The sequence below is a fragment of the Arachis stenosperma genome, chromosome 5 (genome assembly GCF_014773155.1).
Source record: "Arachis stenosperma cultivar V10309 chromosome 5, arast.V10309.gnm1.PFL2, whole genome shotgun sequence".
In the NCBI taxonomy this organism is placed as follows: Eukaryota; Viridiplantae; Streptophyta; class Magnoliopsida; order Fabales; family Fabaceae; genus Arachis; species Arachis stenosperma.
Genome location: NC_080381.1, coordinates 91611969 through 91629062, shown reverse-complemented (window position 1 = coordinate 91629062; position 17094 = coordinate 91611969).

The window sequence follows — 17094 nt, the reverse complement described above, 5'->3', positions numbered from 1 at the left end:
GTAAGGAAATTCAAGATAGTAAAGCTTTCCGGGAAGAAGTGCAATCCAACATGTAGAATCAAGATGCTGCCATCAAGAAACTGGAAACATAGATTGAATTCTTATTCAAGCAAGCCCCTGGACACAAAAATTGCAGCAATATTAACTCAATACCAAAGGAGGAATGTCAAGCCATCACCCTCAGAAGTGGGAAGGAATTGAAGGAGACCCACAAGAAACCACCAGAGAAGAAATTGGATGAAGAAAACAAGAGACATGAGGAAGCTCAAACCTCAACCCCCAAGTCACATCAAGAAGGAAAAGCGCTCAAACCATGCCTCTCAAAGGCTCCAAACCCCCAGCAATTGCAATTAAAGAAGAGGGGAGAGGACAACCAATTCTCAAGATTCTTGGAAATCTTCAAGAAACTACAAATAAACATACCTTTTGCTGAAGCAATAGAGCAAATGCCACTCTATGCCAAGTTCTTGAAGGAATTGATGACCAAAAAGAGAAGCTGGAAGAACAATGAGACTGTAGTACTCACAGAAGAATGCAGCGCCATCATCCAACACAAATTGCCCCAGAAATTGAAGGATCCTAGGAGTTTCCAAATCCCTTGTATCATTGGGGAAATCACTGTGGAAAAGGCTTTATGTGATCTAGGAGCCAGCATAAATCTAATGTCTCTAGCAATGATGAAAAAAATGAAGATTGAGGAAGCCAAACTAACAAGAATGGCCCTACAACTAGCAGACAGATCATTCAAATTTTCCCATGGGATAGTAGAAGATTTGTTGGTGAAGGTGGGAGACTTCATCTTTCCAGCAGATTTCGTGGTATTAGACATGGAGGAAAGAGCAAAGACTTCCATCATCCTAGGAAGGCCATTTTTAGCCACTGCTAGAGCCATTATTGATGTCCAAAAGGGTGAACTTGTCCTTAGATTACACGAGGAGAAAATGACATTCAATGTGTTTAAGGCCATGAGTTACCCACACAATTCATTGGGAGAATGTATGAGGTTGGACTCCGTAGAAGCTTTGGTACAAGAAACTTTTGAAGAAGAACTTGAAGCATCAACAGAAGAAGAATTAGCAGCAAGCAAAGAAGCTATAGCCGCTGAAATACATGTTCAAGGCAGGCTAGAAGAAAAGGAGGAAAGAAAAGAAGTGCCCAAACTGGAGCTTAAAGCACTGCCAACCACTCTCAAGTATGCATACTTGGGAGAAAATAAAAGTTATCCAGTGATCATAAATTTAGCCCTCAGCCAAGAACAAGAGGAAGAGTTGCTTCAAGTCTTACAAAAGCATAAGGATGCCATTGGATGGACACTCGCTGACTTGAAAGGAATCAGTTCAGCCATATGCATGCATAAGATACTCCTGGAAGAAGGTGCCAAACCTTCCATTCAGCCCCAAAGAAGGTTAAATCCAGCAATGAAGGAAGTAGTACAGAAAGAAGTTATGAAGTTGTGGCAGGGAGGAGTAATCTATCCTATTTCAGATAGCCAATGGGTCAGTCTAGTTCAAGTGGTTTCCAAGAAAGGAGGAATCACTGTGGTGCCCAACGAAAGGAATGAGCTAATCCCTACAAGAACCATCACAGGCTGGAGAATGTGTATTGACTACAGGAAGCTCAATGAAGCCACAAGAAAAGATTATTTCCCACTTCCCTTCATGGATCAAATGTTGGAAAGACTTACGGGACATGCATATTATTGTTTTCTAGATGGTTATTTAGGATATAACCAAATAGTGGTTGATACAAGAGACCAAGAGAAAACATCATTCACCTACCCATATGGAGTGTTTCCCTACAGGCGCATGCCATTTGGGCTATGTAATGCACCCGCAACTTTTCAACGCTGCATGCTCTCCATCTTTTCAGATATGATAGAGAAGTTCATTGAAGTTTTCATGGATGACTTCTCAATATTTGAAGATTCCTTCCCTAATTGCCTAAACAATCTTGCCTTGGTATTGAAAAGATGTCAAGAAACCAATTTTGTCTTAAACTGGGAAAAATGTCATTTCATGGTGACAGAAGGAATAGTTCTTGGCCATAAAGTTTCTAATCAAGGCATTGAGGTAGACAGAGTTAAGGTGGAGCTAATTGAAAAGTTACCTCCACCAACGTTGAGAAACTTGGCAATGATTCACGTTAAGAGTCACGTTAACTTAGTTAACTTGAACTCTAACGTGGAAGAGGAAAACAAAAGCCAACGTTAGTGACACTCACTTTTATCACTAACGTTGGACCAACTAGCATTGCCTACGTTAACTTTCACGTTAAGACCATTAACGTGAAAAGTTAACGTGGAGTTGAGATCAAGGAGCCAACGTTAGTGACACTCACTTTTGTCACTAACGTTGGAAGATGGCATCACTACTACGTTAAGAGCCACGTTAACTTAGTTAACGTGAGTTCTAACGTAGAGAATTTGGGCATTTGGAGCGTTAGTGACAAAGGTGAGTGTCACTAACACTCTCGAAGGTGAGACACACCCACGTTAAGAGTCACGTTTGCTACACTAACGTGAACTCTAACATAGGAACAAATGGCACCAAGCAACGTTAATGGGAAAAGTGATTCCCAATAATGTTCGCGAAGGGGTATAAGCCAACGTTATTGGGAAAAGTGAGTCCCAATAACGTTCGCCAAAAATTGAGAAGGCAATGTTAGTGGTCACGTTAAGACCACTAACGTTGGAGTTAACGTGGGTACATGAGGGTGGAACGTTAGTGGAAAAAGTGAATCCCACTAACGTTCTCGAACCCACAATGGCACTCAATGTTAATCTCACTAAATGCCCAAGCCTAATCTAGATTTCTCTGCAAGCTGGGCCCATTAAAGATGAGAACTGCTTCAACTCAATATCCAGAGCCCACATCCAAAACTTGAAGAACTCACTAGAAGATCAAGAGGAGTAGTATATATAGGATGAGTTTTGAACTATAGACAAGCTTGACACTTTTGGGAACTACTCTTTGTATATTTACTTTTTTGCACTTCTGGCATGGATTCTTCTTTTCTGCCATTTTTCATTTCTAGAGCTATGAACAACTAAACCCCTTTCATTGGGTTAGAGAGCTCTGTTGTAATTTGATGGATCAATTATAGCTTTCATTCTTCTTCTTCTTTATTTTCTCTTGATCTTACTAGAAAGCTTTCGATCTTAATTCAATTGGTTAGTTGTCTTGGAAAAGAAACTCTCCATAATTGGATCACCTTTGAGCCTTGGAAAAGGGATGAGGAGATCATGCTAGAAATGCTTTTTCATGTTGGACCAAATTAGGGTTTGGGCGGATATAGTGACATGTAATCCTCCCAACACTTTGATTTGGAAATACATGTGGTATAATCAGTGACCACACTTCATCTCTTCCCATGAGCAATTAAATCAAGGAATTGGGCAATTGTTCAAGCTTAGAGAGATTGGATTGCCAAGGAATTGGGATCTGGTGCACAAAATTGTGATCATCAATGGCGCCATCAACATGGTACGCTCAATTGCAATCCCAACTCTTTATCACAACTTCGCACAACTAACCAGCAAGTGCACTGGGTCGTCCAGGTAATAAACCTTACGCGAGTAAGGGTCGATCCCACGGAGAATGTTAGTATGAAGCAAGCTATGGTCATCTTGTAAATCTCAGTCAGGCGAATTCAAATGGTTATGGAGGATTAATGATTAAAAGATAAATAAAACATAAAATAAAGATAGATATTGTTCATACCCTGACCGGGGTCCTCCAACTCGGCAAATTCGTAAAAGGTCCGACCTTGTCCTAAAAGCTCACACCTAAAGGTCGGACCTCGGACAAAGAGCAAGGAAGGCCCATCAAAAGGAACGCAGCCCAAACCTAAAGGCCGAAAAGGCCTAGAATAGGCGGTTCCACAAAGATAGAGATAAAACTCCCAAAGATAAGATAAGATAAGAATATCTTATCCGGGGAAGATCACTGCCAACTACTATAAATACACTGGAGCACCCAGGTATGGCATTCATTCCAAATCTACACATATCTGCTTGGACCCATGCTAACTTAAGCATCGGAGTGTCATTGCAGGTACAACCACCAACCATTCTGCATATCAAGCTCGGGTCACTGAACCCCCCTACCTCGGGCCCTTCCAGACGACCGAGCTGCACGTTTCAGGCAAACCCTCAGAACATTGGCGCCGTTGCCGGGGACCTGGAAGTCATCCCTCTACCATGGCGGACAACCCTCTCAACGATGAGCGCGCTGCTTCTGAACAAGAGGACGAAATTGACACCGGAGAACGACCGGACAGCCCTCTATCACCACGTACTCCAGGAGGAAACAAACAGAATCGCCCAAAAACATCACCCCCAAACAAGGATCCACAAAATTCCGAAAGAGAGAAGAGCTCGGAGATTCTAGAAGCAGTCCGGGCACAACAAGACCGACTAAAACAACTCGAAGAGGACATAAAGAAACAGAAAGAAACTGAACAAGATCTGAGAAGGGAGACTCGAAAGCGCAGAGAATTAGAAGAAAAACTGCGGAAAATAGAGGCCAACCTGAAAGACCGGACGGAACGCGGCACCACCACCGAAGACAACCATGATCCCTTCACGCAAGAGATCATGAAGGAGAAGGTACCGCGAAAATTCAAACCACCCGATATGGACCTCTACGACGGCGCCACCGATCCAAGTCATCACCTCAGCAACTTCAGAAGCAGAATGTACCTAGTCGACGCCTCCGACGCAACTCGGTGCAAAGCCTTCCCCACCACTCTCACCAAGTCAGCCATGAAGTGGTTCGACAACCTGCCACCAAGATCAATCACCAGCTTCGAAGACCTAACCAAAAAATTCCTAACAAGATTCTCTATTCAAAAGGACAAGACAAAACATGCCCCCAGTCTACTCGGGATCAAACAAGGTGACCAAGAAACTCTCCGAAAATACATGGAGCGATTCAACAAAGCCTGCCTGGACATACAACACTTGCCCACCGAAGCAGCCATCATGGGACTAGCAAACGGCCTAAAAGAGGGACCGTTTAGCCAATCCCTATCCAAACGATACCCGACCTCCTTATACGAGGTGCAGGAGCGAGCAGAAAAATATATCAACATGGAGGAAACCTCACAGCTAAGAGACTCTTCTAGGAAGGAATCAACCAACCCACTCCGAGATCGGGATCGAGAACAGAAAAAGAAAGAAGAACCCAACTCGGACAAACCACGGAAGTACCACAGCTACACCCCCTCCGAGTCTCCCTGGTAGACGTCTACAGAGAAGTATGCCACACCGAAAAGATCCCACCGCCCCGACCGCTAAAACATAAGAAAGCAGGGAGAGATCGGTCCGAATACTGTGAATATCACAAGCTCTACGGTCATTCTACTAACGACTGCTACGACCTAAAAAATGTTATAGAAAAGCTAGCCAGAGAGGGAAATACTCGACCGCCCCCCCGAGGTCCGAGAAAAAGCCCGGGTCCGAGAAAAAGCCCGGATCCGAGAAGAAGCCTTAAAACGGCGAAAACAAAGATTTCGAAAACGCTTACTAAAAGGTTGCTATACAAAAACAACTAAAAAGTACAAGCGAAGAAACGAAATCAAAGAGAAGTGTAAAACAAAGTTTCAAAAAGCGCTAGCTAAAAGGTTGTTATCCAAAAACAACTAAAAAGCATAAAGCGGAACTAAAAAGTCAAAACACAAACAAACACCACATAATAAGCTAAAAAGTTACTACAAGTAGCTAATAGCAAAAAGGTGTTCAAAGCATTTAACAGGAACCATTCAAAAAAGAGCCCACAGGCCGGGCAAAAAACCAAAGACAAAAGGATTACAGGGAATCAAGATCCTTTCCGGACTCCACGTCGGTAGAAGGCTGCGGAGGAAGAACCATAGAAATCGGGACAGCCTTAACAGCACCGTCATCTCGGTTTAAAACCTCCACACCAGATTCCTCCTCGGCCAAAGGTAAAGTCGGATTCGCAAACGGAACTTTGGGGTCAGACACCGGAACCTCATCCTCGTTGGGAGCAGGAACAATCTTTCCCTCCACGACAACATTATCCGTACTGAATAAACTCAGATCCAGGTCAGGAGCAAGAACCCGGACCTGAGCTTTCAAATTTTCAAACATAGCATCCATACCCTTAGCCACGTGTCCTTCTAACTCGTAAAAATCATCCTGAGCGGATTGCAACCTCTCCTTTGTCTCCACAAGCTCGGCATATGTTCGAGTATAACTCTCCTTCGCCGCCTTTGCCATCTCCTCAGATGCATTCGCTGCCGCCACAGCCGCGGTAGCTTTAGCTTTCTCCTTCTCCAAAGATGCCTCCAGCTCAGAAATCCTAGCAGCCTTCAGTTCACTAATCCTCTTGAACTCAGACTGAGCCTTCTCAAGTCGGGAACTGGTCGCACCAATGGGGGATTTCCTGAACTCCCGGGCAATAGCGGCATGAAGACTAGCCATCCGGACACAGCTCCGCGCCATATACTGAAAATGGTGCTCCATAGACACATCATCAGTAGAAATAAAAGTCTGAGGGAGAATATGCTGTTCAACCCAACCAAGAGCATCAAAATCCTTATCATTAAAACCCGCAAGCTCTTGAGAGGTCTTCTGCTTCTTGGGAGGAGGACCCGAGGACGAAGGAGGGGAAGAGTTACCGGGTCCAGAGGTCGGAGGATCCTGATTTATAGGTCGAAACTGGGGAGTCGGAATAGTCTTCGACCGAGTAGTGACACCCACAGTAGTCTTCTTCGGAGAAGATCGGGCAGAAGCCTCCCCAGCCTCGATATTTCGAGCAGCCACGGACTTCTTCGTCCGACGAAGATACTTCATGGAATCCGCCTGAGAAGACATCTCTGCAAAAATAAAAGAAAAGGATCACCAAGACAGAAATTCCACCAAAACAAAAACAAGCAAAGCCAAAATACCAAAAGGATAATCTCGGAAGGGTCGGGAACTAACTAACTCGGAACGGAGAAGGCTTGGATCCCCCAACATTTTCTTCGTGTCCAAGTGAGGTGCCCGACCCCATAAACTGCTTACCACACCCACAAAAGCCTGCTCCACCTCATCTAGACTCTCAAAGGTATACTTAGTAGACACTACTTTCTCCTGCCAACAAAGAGGAAAAGAAGGCTCCCCACTCTCATCTAAAAAGAAAGGTCGGACATCTCCAGTAGCCCGGACCTTGAAATATAAGTTCTTAAAATCATGAAAGGACTCATCATACAGGGTGCAAAACTTCCTTCCCTGGTTAGCCCTAAAAGAAACCCAAGATACCTTCCCTCCACCCGACCCTGGCTTTGTCAACACAAACAAGTAGGAAAAAAGAGAAATAGAGGGAGCAACGCCCAAGAACTGACACAAAAGTTGAAACAGCTTTAAAAACGCCCAAGAATTTGGATGGAGCTGCGTAGGAGCAAGATTACAAGACCACAACACCTCAGACTCCAGATCGGTAAAAGGAAGTCGGACGCCCATCTTAGAGAAAAAACAATCATAAGCATAAAAGAAAAGCTTCTCGGAACTATCTAGGGGCGGGAAGCATACTCTCTCCTCGGAATCCGGGGCAACTAGTTCATAATCCCTCTCAGACTCTCTATTTTCACATATGCTACAATGCCTACGGAACCTAACTAAGTACTCAGAATCGACCACGGTAGGAACTCTTAGAGGAAGAGGGTCTACCCAATCAAGACCACATGGAATTTTAGTCGACATCGCTTGAAGAACCTTTCGAGACATAAAAATTCTTACCTACAAAGAAGAATACAACAGCAGACAAAAAATCACATAAAGAAGACAACGAAAACCCATTCAGCAAAGCAAGAAGAAAAGTGGGGCAACACAGAACCAAAACACCAGAGAACAAAAAAGAGCCCCCCCCATATAAAAACAACAGCAATGGCGGCACCTCTTTTGGGGCAACCCAGGTATAAAGAAAAAAGAAATAAACAAGAGCCACACAAAGAACAGAAGCATATGATCACAAGAAAAGAGAAACATGGGAACAAACCTGGAAAAAGAAACGAAGACGAAAAGCTCCAAAGCAAGGAGAACGAAACGACGGCACAGAGGAAACCCCGGAAAGACACACAGAAAGATTCTGGAAAGCAGAACAAAGAGAAAGAAGAAGCGGCGCTCGTAAAAGCATAAGAAAAGCAAACGCAGAAAGGAGGAAAGGAGCAAATAAATAAAGCCTTCACAGAGCCCGAACGGAAATCGAGGAAAAATGGTAAAATGCAATAAATGCAGGAAACGGCCATTTTTGAATTTTGAAAAACAGACTACTATGCCCGAGCACGACCTCCCAAAAAGGACGAACTCGGGCAGGGGCACTGTTCATACCCTGACCGGGGTCCTCCAATTCGGCAAATTCGTAAAAGGTCCGACCTTGTCCTAAAAGCTCACACCTAAAGGTCGGACCTCGGACAAAGAGCAAGGAAGGCCCATCAAAAGGAACGCAGCCCAAACCTAAAGGCCGAAAAGGCCTAGAATAGGCGGTTCCACAAAGATAGAGATAAAACTCCCAAAGATAAGATAAGATAAGAATATCTTATCCGGGGAAGATCACTGCCAACTACTATAAATACACTGGAGCACCCAGGTATGGCATTCATTCCAAATCTACACATATCTGCTTGAACCCATGCTAACTTAAGCATCGGAGTGTCATTGCAGGTACAACCACCAACCATTCTGCATATCAAGCTCGGGTCACTGAACCCCCCTACCTCGGGCCCTTCCAGACGACCGAGCTGCACGTTTCAGGCAAACCCTCGGAATAGATATACTTATGTAATTCATTGGTGAGAATTTCACATAAGCGTATGGAGATGCTTTGTCCCTTCCGTCTCTCTGCTTTCCTACTGTTTTCGTCCAATCCTTCTTACTCCTTTCCATGGCAAGCTGTATGTTGGGCATCACCGTTGTCAATGGCTACAGTCCTGTCCTCTCAGTGAAAATGTTCAACGCGCTCTGTCACAGCACGGCTATTCATCTGTCGGTTCTCGATCTTGTCGGAATAGAATCCAATGATTCTTTTGCGTCTGTCACTAACGCCCCACAATCGCGAGTTTGAAGCTCGTCACAGTCATTCAATCCCTGAATCCTACTCAGAATACCACAGACAAGGTTTAGACCTTCCGGATTCTCAAGAATGGCCGCCAATGGATTCTAGCTTACACCACGAAGATTCTGATTAAGGAATCCAAGAGATATCCACTCAATCTAAGGTAGAACGGAGGTGGTTGTCAGGCACACGTTCATAGGTGAGAATGATGATGAGTGTCACGGATCATCACATTCATCAAGTTGAGGAACAAGTGATATCTTAGAACAAGAATAAGATGAATTGAATAGAAGAACAATAGTAATTGCATTAATACTCGAGGTACAGCAGAGCTCCACACCTTAATCTATGGTGTGTAGAAACTCTACCGTTGAAAATACATAAGAACAAGGTCTACGCATGGCCAAATGGCCAGCCTCCCAAAGAGGGTTCAATCATAAAAACATGATCAAAAGATGATCCGAAGGTTGAAAGATCCCCATATACAATAGCAAAAGCTCCTATTTATAGAGAACTAGTAGCCTAGGGTTTACAGAAATGAGTAAATGACGTAAAAATCCACTTACGGGCACACTTGGTGTGTGCTTGGGCTGAGCATTGAAGCTTCCATGTGTAGAGACTTTTCTTGGAGTTAAACGCCAGCTTTTGTGCCAGTTTGGGCGTTTAACTCCCACTTTTCTGCCAGTTCTAGCGTTTAACGCCGGGAATTCTAAAGCTGACTTGGAACGCCTGTTTGGGCCATCAAATCTCGGGCAAAGTATAGACTATTATATATTGCTGGAAAGACCTGGATGTCTACTTTCCAATGCAATTAATAGCGCGCCAATTAGGCTTCTGTAGCTCCAGAAAATCTACTTCGAGTGCAGGAAGGTCAGAATCCAACAGCATCTGCAGCCCTTTTCAGCCTCTGAATCAGATTTTTGCTCAGGTCCCTCAATTTCAGCTAGAAAATACCTGAAATCACATAAAAACACACAAACTCATAGTAAAGTCCAGAAAAGTGAATTTTAAATAAAAACTAACTAAAACATACTAAAAGCATACTAAAAACAAGGCCAAAAAGCGTATAAATTATCCGCTCATCACAACACCAAACTTAAATTGTTGCTTATCCCCAAGCAACTGAAAATAACATAGGATAAAAAGAAGAGAATATACAATGAATTCCAAAAACATCTATGAAGATCAGTATTAATTAGATGAGCGGGGCTTTTAGCTTTTTGCCTCTAAACAGTTTTAGCATCTCACTTTATCCTTTGAAGTTCAGAATGATTGGCTTCTATAGGAACTCAGAATCCAGATAGTGTTATTGATTCTCCTAGTTAAGTATGATGATTCTTGAACACAGCTACTTTACGAGTCTTGGCCGTGGCCCAAAGCACTTTGTTTTCCAGTATTACCACCGGATACATCCATGCCACAGACACATAACTGGGTGAACCTTTTCAGATTGTGACTCAGCTTTGCTAGAGTCCCCAATTAGAGGTGTCCAGGGTTCTTAAGCACACTCTTTTTTCTTTGGATCACGACTTTAACCGCTCAGTCTCAAGTTTTCACTTGACACCTTCACGCCACAAGAACATGGTTAGGGACAGCTTGGTTTAGCCGCTTAGACCAGGATGTTATTCCTGTAGGGCCTCCTATCCATTGATGCTCAAAGCCTTGGATCCTTTTTATTATCCTTGACTTCATGAGTTTCTATGGTGTGTAGAAACTCCTCCGTTGAAAATATATAAATGATGGTCCAGGCATGGCCAAATGGCCAGCTCCCAAAATGTGATATGAATTCGAAAATAAGGAGAAGGACCAATAATAAAATAGTAAAATGTTCTATTTATACTAAAACTAGCCACTAGGGTTAAAGAGATAAGTAATTGATGCATAAATCCACTTCCGGGGCCCACTTGGTGTGTGTTTAGACTGAGCTTGAGCTTTACACATGCAGAGGCTTCTTTTGGAGTTGAACGCCAAGTTGTAACATGTTTTTGGCGTTCAACTCTGGTTCGTGACGTGTTTCTAGCGTTTGACTCCAGAATGCAGCATGGGACTAGGGTTGAGTACCAGTTTACGTCATCTAATCTCAAATAAAGTATGGACTATTATATATTTCTGGAAAGCTCTGGATGTCTACTTTTCAACGCCGTTTAGAACGTGCCATTTGGAGTTCTCTAGCTCCAGAAAATTCCTTTCGAGTGCAGGGAGGTCAGAATCCAACAGCATCAGCAGTCCTTTGTCAGCCTTCTTATCAGAGTTTTGCTCAGGTCCCTCAATTTCAGCCAGAAAATACTTGAAATTATAGAAAAACATGCAAACTCTTAGTAAAGTCCAGAAATGTGAATTTGGCATAAAAACTAATGAACACATCCCTAAAAGTAACTAGATCATACTAAAAACTACCTAAAAACAGTGCCAAAAAGCGTATAAATTATCCGCTCATCACAACACCAAACTTAAATTGTTGCTTGTCCCCAAGCAACTAAAAATCAAATAGGATAAAAAGAAGAGAATATACTATAAATCTCAAAATATCAATGAATATTAGTTCTAATTAGATGAGCGGGACTTGTAGCTTTTTGCTTCTGAACAGCCTTGGCATCTGATGAGCGGATAATTTGTACGCTTTTTGGCATTGTTTTTAGTATGTTTTTGGTAGTTTTAGTTGAGTTTTTATTATATTTTTATTAGTTTTTAGTTAAAATTCACTTTTCTGGACTTTACTATGAGTTTGTGTGTTTTTCTGTGATTTCAGGTATTTTCTGGCTGAAATTGAGGGACCTGAGCAAAAATCTGATCCAGAGACTCAAAAGGACTGCAGATGCTGTTGGATTCTGACCTCCCTGCACTCGAAGTGGATTTTCTTCCAACACGGCTCTGAGCATCTGTGAGGCTCCATGAGAGTCCCTCTGTCAAGCTAATGACATTAAAGAAGCGCTTGTTGGGAGGCAACCCAATGTTTTATAGTTAACTATTTTCTTTTGTTACTTTATCTTTTTTGTAGGTTGATGATCATAAGAAGTCACAAAAACAATGAAAAAAGCAAAAACAGAATGAAAAACAGGAAGAAAAATAGCACACCCTGGAGGAAGAAGCTGCTGGCGTTTAAACGCCAGTAAGCCTAGCAGTTGGGCGTTTAACGCCCAGTCTGGCACCATTCTGGGCGTTTAACGCCAGAAAGGGGCACCAGACTGGCGTTAAACGCCAGAAAAGGGCAAGAACCTGGCGTTAAACGCCAGGAATGGGCACCAGCCCGGCGTTTAACGCCAGAAATGGCTCAAAACGTGAATTTTGATGCCATTTGGTGCAGGGATGACTTTTCCTTGACACCTAAGGATCTGTGGACCCCACAGGATCCCCACAAACCCCTCACCTATCAAATCCCATCTCTCTCTTCACCACTCACCTCCATAAAACCCCACTTACCTCACCATCCAAATTCAAACCACTACTTCTTCCCCTTTTGGCCTAACCACAAAGCCATCTCCCTCTCCTCCATTTCTTCTTCTTCTACTCTCTTCTTTCTTCTTTTGCTCGAGGACGAGCAAACCTTTTAAGTTTGGTGTGGTAAAAGCATTGCTTTTTGTTTTTCCATAACCATTTATGGCATTCAAAGCCAGTACAACTGAGAAGGCATGACCTCAAGCCCATCACTAAGAAGAAGATGGAGCAAACAAGAGACCCCTCTCATCAAGAAATCCCTGAGATACCTCAAGGGATGCACTTTCCTCCACAAGACTACTGGGAGCAAATTAGCACCTCCCTAGGAAAATTAAGTTCCAACATGGGACAACTAAGGGTGGAGCACCAAGAACATGCCATCCTCCTCCATGAAATTGGAGAAGATCAAAGGATCATGAGAGAGGAGCAACAAAGACAAGGAAGAGACATTGAGGAGCTCAAGCACTCCATAGGATCTTCAAGAGAAAGAAAGAGCCGCCATCACTAAGGTGGACCCGTTCTTTAATCTCCTTGTTCTTTATTTTTCTGTTTTTCGAATTTTAGTGCTTTATGTTTATCCATGTTTGTGTCTTATGATCATTAGTGTCTTAGTGTCTATGCCTTAAAGCTATGAATATGAATCCATCACCTTTCTTAAATGAAAACTGTTTTTATCACAAAAGAACAAGAAGTACAGGATTTCAAATTCATCTTTAAAACTAGCTTAATTAGTTTGATGTGGTGACAATACTTTTTGTTTTCTGAATGTATGCTTAAACAGTGCATATGTCTTTTGAATTTGTGATTCATGAATGTTAAAATTGTTGGCTCTTGAAAGAATGATGAAAAAGGAGACATGTTACTGAGGATCTGAAAAATCATAAAAATGATTCTTGAAGCAAGAAAAAGCAGTGAATACAAAAAAAAAAAAGAGAAAAAGAAGGAGAAAAACGAAAAAAAGGGAGAAAGAGAAAAAGAAAGAAAAAGAAAGAAATAAAGTTGTGATCCAAGGAAATAAGAGTGTGCTTAAGAACCCTGGACACCTCTAATTGGGGACTTTAGCAAAGCTGAGTCACAATCTGAAAAGGTTCACCCAATTATGTGTCTGTGGCATGTATGTATCCGGTGGTAATACTGGAAGACAGAGTGCTTTGGGCCACGGCCAAGACTCAATAAGTAGCTGTGTTCAAGAATCATCATACTTAACTAGGAGAGTCAATAACACTATCTGGATTCGGAGTTCCTAAAGAAGCCAATCATTCTGAATTTCAAAGGATAAAGTGAGATGCCAAAACTGTTCGGAGGCAAAAAGCTACTAGTCCCGCTCATCTAATTTGGAGCTTAGTTTCATTGATAATTTGGAGTCTATAGTATATTCTCTTCTTTTTATCTTATTTGATTTTCAGTTGCTTGAGGACAAGCAACAATTTAAGTTTGGTGTTGTGATGAGCGGATAATTTGTACGCTTTTTGGCATTGTTTTTAGTATGTTTTGGTAGTTTTAGTTGAGTTTTTATTATATTTTTATTAGTTTTTAGTTAAAATTCACTTTTCTGGACTTTACTATGAGTTTGTGTGTTTTTCTGTGATTTCAGGTATTTTCTGGCTGAAATTGAGGGACCTGAGCAAAAATCTGATCCAGAGACTCAAAAGGACTGCAGATGCTGTTGGATTCTGACCTCCTTGCACTCGAAGTGGATTTTCTGGAGCTACAGAAGCCCAATTGGCGCGCTCTCAACGGCGTTGGAAAGTAGACATCCTGGGCTTTCCAGCAATATATGATAGTCCATACTTTGCCCAAGATTTGATGGCCCAAACCGGCGTTCAAAGTCACCTCAAGAAATTCCAGCGTTAAACGCCGGAACTGGCACCTAATTGGGAGTTAAACGCCCAAACTGGCATAAAAGCTGGCGTTTAACTCCAAGAAGAGTCTCTACACGAAAATGCTTCATTGCTCAGCCCAAGCACACACCAAGTGGGCCCGGAAGTGGATTTTTATGTCATTTACTCATCTCTGTACACCCTAGGCTACTTGTTCTCTATATATAGGACCTTTTACTATTGTATCTTCGAATCTCTGGGGACATCTAGTTCTTAGATCATTGGGAGGCTGGCCTCACGGCCATGCCTAGACCTTATGCTTATGTATTTTCAACGGTGGAGTTTCTACACACCATAGATTAAGGTGTGGAGCTCTGCTGTACCTCGAGTATTAATGCAATTACTATTGTTCTTCCATTCAATTCCGCCTGTTCTTTATCCAAGATATCACTTGTTCTTCAACTTGATGAAGGTGATGATTGACACTCATCACCATTCTCACCCATGAACAAGGTGACTGACAACCATTCTTGTTCTACAAGCATACGAGGCTCTAGTGAATATCTCTTGGATTCTTTAATCGGAATCTTCGTGGTATAGGCAGGACCTGATGGCGGCATTCAAGAGAATCCGGAAGGTCTAACCTTGTCTGTGGTATTCTGAGTAGGATTCAATGACTGAATGACTGTGACGTGCTTCAAACCCCTGAGGGCGGGGCGTTAGTGACAGACGCAAAAGAATCACTGGATTCTATTTCGGCCTGATTGAGAACCGACAGATGAATTCCGCTATGCTGTGACAGAGCATATGCAATCGCTTTCAATGAGAGGATGGGAGGTAGCTGCTGACAACAGTGAAACCCTACACGAGCTTGCCATGGAAAGGAGTAAGAAGGATTGGATGAAGACTATAGGAAAGCAGAGAGACGGAAGGGAAGGCATCTTCATACGCTTATCTGAAGCTCTTACCAATGATATACATAAGCATCTCTATCTTTATCTTTATGCTTTATTCGTTCATCACTACACCATTTGAGTCTGCCTGATTGAGATTTACAAGGTGACCATAGCTTGCTTCATACCAACAATCTCCGTGGGATCGACCCTTACTCACGTAAGGTATTACTTGGACGACCCAGTGCACTTGCTGGTTAGTTGTGTGAAGTTGTAGTGATCACAATTTCGCGCACCAGCATCTCACTTTTTTCCTTGAAGTTCAGAATGATTGGCATCTTATGGGAACTTAGAATTTCGGACAGTGTTATTGATTCTCCTAGTTAAGTATGTTGATTCTTGAACACAGCTACTTTTATGAGTATTGGCCGTGGCCCTAAGCACTTTGTTTTCCAGTATTACCACCGGATACATAAATGTCACAGACACATGACTGGGTGAACCTTTTCAGATTGTGACTCAGCTTTGCTAGAGTCCCCAGTTAGAGGAGTCCAGAGCTCTTAAGCACACTCTTTTTGCTTTTGGATCACGACTTTAACCACTTAGTCTCAAGTTTTTCACTTGGACCTACATGCCACAAGCACATGGTTAGGGACAGCTTGATTTAGCCGCTTAGGCCTGGATTTTATTTCCTTGGGCCCTCCTATCCATTGATGCTCAAAGCCTTGGATCCTTTTTACCCTTGCCTTTTGGTTTTAAGGGCTATTGACTTTTTCTGCTTGCTATTTCTTTTTCTTTTATTATTATTTTTTCGCCATTTTTTTTCCGCAAGCTTTTTATTCACTGCTTTTTCTTGCTTCAAGAATCAATTTTATGATTTTTCAGATCATCAATAACATTTCTCCTTGTTCATCATTCTTTAAAGAGCCAACAATTTTAACATTCATAAACAACAAGATAAAAAATATACACTGTTAAAGCATTCATTCAGAAAACAAAAAGTATTGTCACCACATTAATATAATAAACTAAATTCAAGGATGAATTTGAAACTCATGTGCTTCTTGTTCTTTTGTATTAAAAACATTTTTCATTTAAGAGAGGTGAAGGATTAATGGAATTATTCATAGCCTTAGGACATAGTTACTAAATACTAATGATCATGTAATAAACACACAAAATATATATAAACATGAAGCATAAAAATCGAAAAACAGAGAATTAAGAACAAGGAATGAGTCCACCTTAGTGATGGTGGCGCCTTCTCCTTGAAGGGGCAATGGTATCCTTGAGCTCCTCTATCTCTCTTCCTTGCCTTTGTGGCTTGATCCCTAGTGATTTTGGTACTCCTATCCTTAGTTTCTCCCAATAGTTGTGTGGAGGAAAATGTATCCCTTGAGGCATCTCAGGGATTTCTTGATGAGGGAATTCCTCATGCTCTCTTGATGTGCAGTCAAATTCTCTTCTACTGGGCTATGGACCCTTTGAGATGAATCTCTCCATCTCCCATGACTCAGTGGTGGAAGCTTTTGCTTTCCCTTTCCTCTTTCTTGAGGTTTCTCTAGCCTTAGGTACCATCCATGTTTATGGAAAAATAAAAAGCTATGCTTTTACCACACCAAACTTAGAATATTGCTCGTCCTCGAGTAAGAGAAGAAATAAGACGAAAAAGAAAAAGAAAATATGGAGGAAAGGGGGAAGTGTGTGGTTTCGGCCAAGGTGAAGAAGAGAGGGTTGTAGTGTGTGAAAATGTATAAGGATAGAGAGCTTTATATAGTGAAGGGAGAGGGAGAAGGTTCGGCTATTTAGGGTGGGTTTGGGTGGGAAAGTGATTTTGAATTTTGAAGGTAGGTGGGGTTTATGGGGAAGGGTAGATGGATGTGAGTGGTGAGG